Genomic DNA, 11,184 nt, shown 5'->3' on the forward strand with positions numbered 1-11,184 from the left:
AATATTTAAATCAGACCTCTTGTGCCACCGCCGAGTAAGCAAGAGAGTCCGTCAGAGGATTTTTTAATATCCCTCAGCTAGCATAATTTATGGTCTTATTCAAATAAGGAAAATAAATTTGTACCTTCCGTCGTCTAGCCGCGCGTGAGATTTGAATTAAACTGCTGAGAGGGTAGCTCTCAAACGGATTTTCAATCAAATTGTTAATTGGGCCGGAGTAAAAACATGGATTCCCTAGCCACCTGAGAACGTGTAGCTCGAGTTGTGATGTGTAGCTCCGCCGCAATGCGTACACATAGAATTGTTTAGTGAACCAATTATTTTTCAGTGCAGTAATTGGGACTTGGTGGACCACACCTAAGCTCTTGTAAAAAGTTTATGCATTGTTCATTGCTCGCTAAAGCCTAATAAAACTAACAATGATGAACAGAGCACAACACCTTTGTATTTTGGAAATGTATGGCTCTAAGGAAAAAATGTGATTAAAATTATTGTTTTATATTTTTCTCTTATTTTTTTCATGGATAGTAGGATTTATTTGATCACAAGCAAGAAGAATATCTCCGCCACAGTACAATGTCCTAATCAGATGCTATTCGTTGAAAAGTCTCTAAAATAGACATGTGAGCCGCATCGTTTGCAAGATCGAAATATTTGTTACAATTTTCTCACGACATTCGATTGATTGCTTTAGGTTTTATGGTGGCCCACTCCCCATTACATACACTTTCTAAGTGATTCCTTACTTCTTCCCCGCAAATAATCTGCAATAAAAATCAAACAAAACCAAATCAATCAGATATATGATTGAATGATTGCACAATAAAAGTTCGCGTGCTATAGCGCAAGCATCGCCGCAGAGCAAACGTGACGGGGAAATAAGTTTGGGCCGCGCCAGCTCATCTTTTAGCAAATTGCCTCCTGTTTCGGGAAGGATGATGAGACGCGGCGAATTCAGTAGTTCTCAAAATTAAAAACAATTAAACGAGGAAATATTTGCCCTGTGGCGGATTTGCCGCAATTTCACAGATCGTTCATTTTTTTAATTGCGCAGCAGCATTTTTGTTTGTAACTGCGTGTCAATCGCCAGAAGAACTTCAGGTGAAAGATTCCTGTGGCATAGATTAGTTTAGTATAATTCCTTGAACCATTTAATAATGACCTGGAGGATGAACAGAAAATGGTCTACAAAAGCTTTCCTTATTTACTGATAAAAATATGTTTGTAGAGTGGATTCGATGTCCGCCAACTCTTTGAAGAAAAAGTGACGTGCATCCGTTAGCTGGCTGACTTTGTTGAAGTGTAAAGCGACTCGCGGATCAGAAAAGTACGCTCTTCATATTTATTTTCTTCTCGAGGTGGAAGCAAAATATAAGCGTGTGTAACCTGAGCACCCAACGCCGCAGCGTCATAATAAAATTCTGCGTCTCTCGCTCCTTCGCGAAGCAGCGAGAGTCAGATCGGGTTCATCAACGCAAAGATGTACCTGCATGCTCATGTGGAGCGAAATCAGAAGCCAGAGCCTGCGATGCAACCTTACTGGTGCAGAATATTCGCATGGAAGCAGATTTGAGTGGTGATGCAACTCACAACCCCCCGTCTGGTTTCACCGAGGCTGAGATTGGTCCTTGAATGCATCTTCGCTCTTAACAGTGTCTGTGGAACTTGAATTTGAAATTCAAAAGTTGAGTGAAATAACGCAGTATGATTTGGAGTTGCATCTTTTTGTTCATTTTATGGTAATAATAGTTAATGTGTTAATTTTCAGCATATTCAAACTATTTCAAGTCTATTAGAAAAGATATTTCGGAAATTAATAACAGCTAAAAAAACAGTATTACTTTGTAAAAGTTTAAGAGGGTTTGTATTGCAAAGTTTAGAACATTAATTACACGTACACAAAAATTCCAGAGCAAATTTAAGTGCAAGGCAGTATACAAAGGACAATCAGCAATTGCATAGACACTAAAAAGAGAGAAAAACGTGCATTAAATTATGTTTATAATATTGTAACATTTCTAGAGTAAAATTGAGATGCTTGATATTTATAAAAATCTATAAATCTTAAATCATGTCTTTATAAAAAAAGAGTTTTCTTTAATAGCAGGAAAGTGAATGAAAGGAGCGAGGATCTAAGAGATTTCCTCTCCTAAAAGTATCAGTCAGTGCCAATGCAATGGGCTGGTCTGAACATTATAATAGCACGGCTATAGCATGAATAGTTCCGAGAGCACGTCCAACCTCTCATTTTTTGTGAGCATCCATCCACGCGGCGGTCCATTCGGAGGAGCGGATGCTGCGCTGGATGGACCATAGATAATAGGGATGATTGTTAAATCTGATACAGAATCTCACACCTATACCAGGAGCGAAGAACTCAATAGAAGATACGCATTCACATTGGGTCGGAAAGGCATTTCGACCTCCAGGCCTTCCACTATACTTACACTCTACCCTCTTCTCCTGCGCCTGTTGCTGAGAGCACAAAAAAACCTAAGCCAGCAAGCAGAGTGCCTGACACGCGAGCACCCCGTAACTCATTTACAACTGTAGCACTGCGATGATGCCTCTCGGATGGATTGCGAGCACAACATGTGCCTATTCAAAATAATATGAATATAAAGGGGTTAGACGGGTTAGAGAAAATCAAGAGCAAATTGAAATTACATATAAGCAGTCATATTATGACAGTCAAATAAAAATTTAAATTAACTGCATAGCTAATTAATTGAACAAAATTAGGTGAAAACCACTCCATTCCAATTTAATAGCGAAAAAACACAATAAAAAAATTTAAAACAATATAATGCCCATTTCCGATTTTAACCTTGGTAAAGTTAAAGCTCTTTTCAAATATTTTTATAATATACTCAACAATATTTCCTTTCGGTGCCATTGGGAGAAAAACATTTGAATTCTTTGGAAATGATTATCCTACAGCATTTGATCTGAAAATGAGAAATTAATTGTGATGAAATTCCCTTTAATTCTTATTAAATGAGATAATCAGCAAATTCCTCAAAGGCAATTTAAACAGCATTATTTTTGGTCCAGCTTGTTCTGTCTGCCTTGTTATTATATGTTAATTGCGGCGGCGGCACAAATATTTTGCCTTGTATGCGTGCATGCATGCCTCGGAATTGTGTTCTCCAAGCAGCAGAGAGAGAATGTGTATTAACTTTGGAGCTACGGGCGTTCAGCTCTCCGTCCACGAACCCACTATTTATATCTCTCCATTACTGCAGTATAATGCATCTGCTGACTTTTCAATTACATACACAAGTACTCTCGGCGTGCGCGAAATGCTTGAGCAAGCAAGCGAGCGTTAAGAGGAACGAGCCAGCCAGCGTACGATGGCATAATATCAGCCGCCAAGTGAATAATTACGAAAATATGCGCTGATTAAGTCTGTCGGTTGAATTACATGTCAAAGCTCGGCACGTCGTTTGTAATGTGAGCTTCATTTCATAAATTCTCTGAATTGTTGTATCGGACGACACGATAAAAGAATTACAAAAATTGTAATATTAAATAAAATTCTAAAATCTTAATTAAAAATACTTTTAAAAGACTTTGTTATACGCAGTAGAGCAAATTAATAGTCCTAAAAAAACATTCAGGTAGCACCTAAACGCAATTGAAAATTGGCCAATATTCCAATAAAATTGAGTATTTTTCATCTATGGAAGATAAAAAAATACTGTGTTTCACGCAAGCTATTCGTAAAAACCAATTTTTGAGCACGCAATTTAAATCATATCAAATTTCTAGGAGGCCACACAGCCTTTGTTCTTTCAAATTCACGAGCTGAAAATCCCGTTTATTCAAAAGAGCATAATATATTCAAATTATACCGTAACAAAGGCAAACGCGGAACTGTTCACGGTTTGCGCTCATTATTACCAGCACGCCCGTAAACTCCCCCGCAACAGAAAACGCACGATGCACTATACCTGGTTCTCTTAAGAGTGAGCTCGGCCGGCCGGCATACATCACGGCAGCGCGATTTCGTGGCCATTGTGTGTTGTTTTGTGCGCCCCCGTCGGTATGCGATCCCCATTCACCTGCTACGGACCCCTCACCGTGAGTCAGGTGCGTCACTCGCGGCTCAGGTCCGCCTCTTCCGCGACCCGCTGCTCGTGCATGAAAGCCTGGCACTCTCAGGTACGTTCAGGTCGCGTTTCGCTGCCTCTTTCGGCCCACGCACACTCGCACTCAGGTACAGGTGCCTACCAAGGGAGGGATAGCAGCGGCAGGCAGGTACCTGTGGCATTTAAAGGGGAGAGAGAGACCATACGTGTGGAAGCAGCCAGTGCAAGCCCATCTGTATACTGTGTGTATTCCGAGAGCCAGTGCGTGGCGCGGAAATTGCCGCGTGTATTTTTGCCGCTGCACTTGTGAATAGCTTTTTTGTAATAATTTTTTTAAGTCTTGGTGTTACACATATTCTAATAATCTATAATAAATTAAAACTCACATAAAATTTAATTTCTTATGCAAAACCACTAGCATTTTATCATGGGTTTGTTCAAAATTTACAGCGTTTTTCGGACCTGGTTTTTAAATAAAAACATATCTATTCTGTCTATTAATTAATTAATGGTTTATTAAACGCAAAATATGCGTGCAACTCTCTACATCAAAAAAGTTCATCAATTTTTACAAATTTTTGCTGCTTCTCTCAAAGTAAGTTTTCTTGCTGTACACTTTTGGATATGATATTTTTCACAAGTCTCGCCACAGAATTTACATCAACAATCATTATTATTCTATTCTGTCTTAGCTTCTATTTTATTTTAGAAGTTGTTATTATTGTGATTTTTAAATATGTTAAGTTTTTTAAATTCTAAAGATGTTTTAGTGGAATGAAAATAGTTTGATGTTTGGTTTATTTATTTTTAGTTTCATTTGTAACAATAAACAAACACTTGGAATGAGTCTCACAGAAATTTTCATATTTTTAAACCATATAAACCAACTAATTAAGCATGATTTTGATAGTTTTTAATTTTATTAGGTTTATTTCAGTATTAATAAAAATTCAGAAAATCTCAGTATAACATTTTCATTATTTGAAACATTAAATAGGCTAAAACTATATTATTTATTAACACACAACCGATCTTAGTTGAGAGTTCTGCCGTTTAGCAGTATCAACATTCATGAATAACGCGATCAACGTGTGTAATCTGTGATTATTGCAATGAGATTTGGTTATTTCGCTGCTACCAAGTTTTAGGCATATTGATGCGCGTCGAAAGTGTTTCAATTAAAATATGGCGACTCCTCTTAGACTAACTCGAGAGAGAAGCCGTTTCTTAATTTGCATTATTTGCAATTCCGTTTAGCTCCGGTTTTCACCAATTGCAATTGGCTTACTTACAGGAGGAAACTATACTCGGAAAATAAAAGCAAATTAATATATAATGAATATTTGCTTCTTCATTTATGTGGCTTTCAAACCATTCCAGAAAATCTTTTGCCGGAAGATTGGAAAAAATGCAAAGGACAGAATAAAAAGTTTATCGTTCAATTTCATTTTGTGAGATATAGATGATGTGGAATTCTCCTTTTAATTGCTTCATTGCATCTGTCCATAAGGAATCGATAAAGTTTAGATTTGTGCACAGATAAATCTGAAAAATATTTTTTCACGATGCTTGTGTGACTTAACAAGAAAGGTAATTTTGTTACCACCCTGGGCGTCACTATCGCCACGACAGTTACTGTTGTTAAAACCTTCTAAAAACCATTTTTACTTAAGTTAAAAACTTATTTCATAAATTCTCATAGATATTAATAATCAGATAACTGACTTTTATAAACTTGAATTTATTTATCTTTATTTGAGGCATTTAATTTTTAATTTTTTTGAGAATTAATGCGGTAGTTGCCCCAACTATCGTAAAATATTGCCAAGGTGGACATGGACAGACAATATTGTACCACTGAAGTAGCAGGTTGAAAAAGGTAGCTAGCTTAATTTCTCCTACCCTGTGTACCTGACTGATTGACGCACGCGCGTGTGGAGAGAGAGAGAGAGAGAGAGAGAGAGAGAGAGAGAGAGAGAGAGAGAGCGTGGTGGAGGAGGAACCCTGAAGGTGCTGCTGCTCGCGTCACCCATCTGCGGGTGGCAGAGTGTGGCTGGCAGGCTCGCACGCGGCCCTAGGAGGTAGCCGCTCCAAAATGCTGCGAGAGAGCCGCTGAGCACTCGAGCAGTGAATGGTGCAGTTTTTTACTAGCGCTCGAATTAATCGAGTTGGCGGCGGCCGGCGCAACAGCCGCGGCTGTGATTAATTACATGGAAACGTAAAAATGTTAATTAACAATTCATGGTTGTATCGGGCTCACATGAGAAGTAACTGGTCGGCCTGGCTGAGCAAGGGTTATCATATTTATGCGCGTCACAAGTAGTAATGTTATGAAAAGGCAGCCGCCGCTGCCACTGCCACCGCCAGATAAAAATTGCCACGCCACTTCCTTCCACACTCGAAAGTCGAGAGCTGATTGTACTAATCAGACATTGGCGACGAAGCTGGACAGTGAAGATAACTCCCTTAACACCAAATATTATAGTTCCAAGCAAATAATAGAGATAAAAGGAATTAAAATGAAGTAGCATTATTAAAATGCACCAACAGTCTGGAAATTAACTTCAGCTTTAAATCATAAATTGAAATGTTGAATAGAAAATGTTGACCATACTTTTCCTACTGAATATATAGCAGCTGTTTCAGGCCTTATCAGTAGTAATTTACCTATGTCAGCACTGCAAATGATTTTGTATCACCGGCTGTTGAAAATGATTGACTGCACTCAGTTTGCTGAGTTATGATAAGTGAACATAGTGACGTCACCATTCTCTCCCTGCGGCACAACTCGCAACCCTTCATCTCTCCTTTAGAAATTCAGAGAAAAATCCATTCATTATATCAAAATCTGCTTCCGAATAAAAGTGAAGGAATTAATAAGAAATGAAACAGACAATTTTAAATTTACAAGACGCTACTGTTTATTATAAGTAGGAGCTTTCTTACAAAATAATTATTTTCGATGCATTACAAAAATTTATATGCTGAATTAAGTTTGCAAATTTACATACACAGGTTCGAGATGAAGTTAACACATCAATACATGCAATTACTTCAAATTTACACAGCTTAGTGAGAAAAATGTAAATCAGGGTGGTTGCATGTAACCATTTCTATCAACGATATCAATGATTTACTTCAAGGCTATCCTGATATAAAATGCATCATATATGCAAACTACATTGTCCTGATCAGCGAAAATCTTCTAGCATTATAATTTACTTAAAGTAGTTAAAAATTATTTAGCTCTTCAATTAAATTGAAATAAATTTAATGTCAGATTATTATATTCAGAAAAAGGACCTGAGAAGATTTAGGGAAATTATAAAACAGTATGGGATTAAAATTCTTCGCGTCAGTTAATTATTTAGAAGTAATCTTTCAATCACCTGGAACGTGTGTTGATAAGCATATTGATAATAAAGGGTAAAATCTTTAACATAAAAAGTAGCTCTTTCAATACTACAATTTATTGTTAAATTTAGCTGTTTCCCCAATCACTTCTTACGGAATTGAGGCCGTTTAGCCGTTCATTATATTATTATATATTATATTATATCACACCTTTCTGATTGTTTGTCTCTAACTCGAGCTGCTTCTTATAAAAATCGTAGATAATTGTCTAGTTGTACAACATTGGTGTTGCATGAATAAATCTATCTTATAAAATGAGAATAACACAGAAGGGATCGAGCAGTAATTATCATTTCTTCTGGATTATCAAAAACAAATGGCACCTCACATCCTGCATGTTATGTTCTTCGCCTGATGATCTTTTGGTCCATCAGCATGGTGCCAACACATGCTGCACCTTATTTTTGCTGAAAATGATGATGCAGCGGAGAAACCAGATATTTTCTGCACTTTGCAGCTGCACGCAACGTCAACAGAAGACCGCGCCGCCGAGGAGCATCATCTCACTCAGGTCATATATTTCATATTTCTCGCTTGTGTGCGAGAGCACGCACTTAATATTGTTTTTAGGCGCCGAGGCAAGCACTCTCGTCGGGAAAACAAGTCAGCAGACGCGGCTGAGGTTAATTATTGCTGCGGCCCCTGTTAATGAGCAACACGACACTCTCGCCAAACGCGTCTTTTCTGCCGTGCTTGCAGCTCGTATGTAGCGCCGAGCCGCCGAACCCAACACAGGGCGGTACTTTTTATTTATTTGGCACAGCGGAAAACCTGGCCCCCGGCAACTTGTTTGCGGTAATTGGCTTTCGCTCGATTGCCCACCGTCTTTCGTCTTTCAGCGCACATGGACACCAGATGAGAGCATTAAGTTTGATCTTTATCGAAAGGCACGAAAAAGATAATTGTTTCTTAGAGATTATTTAAATTGCTTCAAGAGAGTCGAGTTTGAAATACTCATCTGCTTGCAGCAAACAATAGAAATCGGTTTGATATCCCGCCTTTTCTGCATAACATGGGGTGCAGACCTAGTTTGCTTTTTCATTTGCGGCATTTCCCGTCTTTTTTAGAAGACCGATACCGCAAACCAGCGCATACGCCAGAGCCGCCGCAGCTCGCAAAGATTCTCTTTAATGAGACAAAGGCGCCGAAGTGAAAACAGATATCGTGGCAGCAGTATGCAAGCACACATCCTCGCCTTTCAATATTCGTGGAAGTTTTCAGTGTGATAAGGTGACAGACGCTCCCTAGAACGATATTTTTAATACTTTGTCGCTGCTAACACTAACACGTGCCACTCGTTTGTTTCTTATTTTTTTTTTTTTGTAAACTAATCTGCTTCTCCCAGCACAAAAATGTTCAAAGGAGCAAAATCTGCAGCAAGTGAAGTTTAAATTTTATCTGCTTCTCGCCATCAGTTAAAATATGAGATTGCTGCTGGTTTCGATTGTACTTACGCTTGACAGGTCAGTTTGAAGATGAAACGACGGTTCCTTTGGTCCAAGGAATAAATAGCCATCCACTTGTTGCCATCCATTTGGGGGTGTGTATGCTACTTTTGGTATATAACAACAGCCTCACAACCTGTCCTTGCTTCCTTGGGTGAAGGATAAAATAGACCGTCGTTACCTGTCAACTCGATTCGCTGTCGAATGTGGCAAACGTTCGATCAGATCAAGCGGACACATCAGCTCGCTCAGAATTAATATAATGCTCAACAGGGCGGGAAAAGGAATGCCAACAAAAGGGTACAATATGTGCAGTGCGTGACAGCTTTCCGTTCCGAAGAGTACAATGACCAGCTAATCGATCATAGAAGACATGCCAGAGAATTCATTCTATTTTTACACATTTCCTTGAAATATTTCCATTCAGTGAGGTACAATCTTTGAACGCTGTGTTGCTGCTTCCAGCTCAAAACCAGAAAATTTACTATTCGTTCTCAAACCGTGACCAATTTTACATTAGAATCAACGCCTTTTCAAACTGACAAAATTTTAGCCTTAGGAGAGCGACTAAATATTTTGGCGTTTGAAGCATGTACCAGATCATTCGTTTCCTTATTCTATTTACACATCAATTTCCAAAGGAAACAATTGACGCCGTGCAAATGCTTTTTATTAAAGGCCGCGCCTGCTAAATCTAACATTTTTCATAAGTGGCCGTTAGATTGTTATAAATAATAGGTCATTAACAAATTGAGAAAATTTGCATTAAAACACACCGTCTGGCGCAGACCCTCAAGCAAATTTTTGATCGAGTCAAACGCTTTGAAATCTTCTTACCTAGTAAAATACCAAACGCCATCGTCGGTTTGCGTCATAGGCTCCTTCATGGACCGACTCTCCTTTTTATTTATATCGCCCTTCACGGTCCATTATGTAAAAAAGGATTTTAGCGAAAAGGACAGGAGGCTGCTGCTTATTTTAAGCCTAATAAATTTTTAAAATGCAAATATGCTGTCTTGTAAAGATTGGCATCAAACCCTCCACTCTCCACTCGAGTCGATGGCAAAAAGCCTAAATGCCTCTTTTCTTTGCTGATCGTATCTAGAGCAAATCCAACTGTGCTGGGCTATTTCTTTCCAGTTCAGCAGCATGGCTTCTTTCCTGCCATACAGATCGCAAGCTTGTGCATAATGTTATGGGAGGCTGCTTCAACATCGTCTGGACGAGATGGACGATCGGTGTTTCTTAAAAATACAACGTATTTATTACTCCGGAATTATTGGGGGTTTGCCAGTTTTGCGAATCTGTGTACAAATCAAGCGTCAGTTCTTTTAATACTATATTAAGACTGATCGAAAGATAAATAAGAGTGCTGTAATTTAATTTATACGCGCATATAGTAAAAGACTGGTAAAAAATATTTTACTCGTATGTTTTATTTCCCAACAAAGTCATCAAAAAGCATATTATTTAAATCCCAACTGAGTATTGACAAAAACATCTAAAATCTAAAACTGCGCCCTTCTACCATAGAAACTTACCTTACAATTTTCAAGCGTTAAAATGTTAAACTTAAGTTAGCATGCGGTTAGCATCTAATTTTGTGCGTCGTTGGCTTTTACAGCAAAATGAGCGACCGTTCAGTTCATAAGACACAAAGGAGAAGTACGAGCAGCACTGTACAATATCAAATGGTGACCTGACAGAGAATAAAGGTTGCCTGGGTGTTTGACCTCGGCCGTGAGAGTGGCACTAAAGGCATCAAGCTGGCAGCACACACAACACAGCCGCCGCGGCTGCAAGTGGACCCGCATGTAGCAGTCACGACTCAAATTTTCCGACTGCTCTTTCCCCTGGGCGAGCACGACTCATTTTTGTTTTACGGCCAAACAGCGGCGAAATAACAATCAAAACTGCCCGCCGCACTTTGGCACAATAAACCCTGAGCACACAGACGGACGAGCGAGCGAAAACAAGTTTGCGCGATATAAATTGGAGCACACATGCATCATTTTCGCCGTTGCGGTCGCCCGCCGCCGGCGTCTTTTATTCCAACGTCTCATCCCGGCAATTATTGTTGCAGATCCACTCACGATGGAGTGGAAAAATAAGTTGCACCGAGTTTATATTTGTGAAATGCCTGTGGACCATGAAATTGGCCGCTGCAGGTGAACGTGAACCCTCGAGGCAGCGAGCTAGAGGATGGATATGTTTGTTTTGGAAATTGATCCGGC

Source organism: Cloeon dipterum, chromosome 3, assembly GCF_949628265.1.
Source record: "Cloeon dipterum chromosome 3, ieCloDipt1.1, whole genome shotgun sequence".
NCBI classification, from domain to species: Eukaryota; Metazoa; Arthropoda; class Insecta; order Ephemeroptera; family Baetidae; genus Cloeon; species Cloeon dipterum.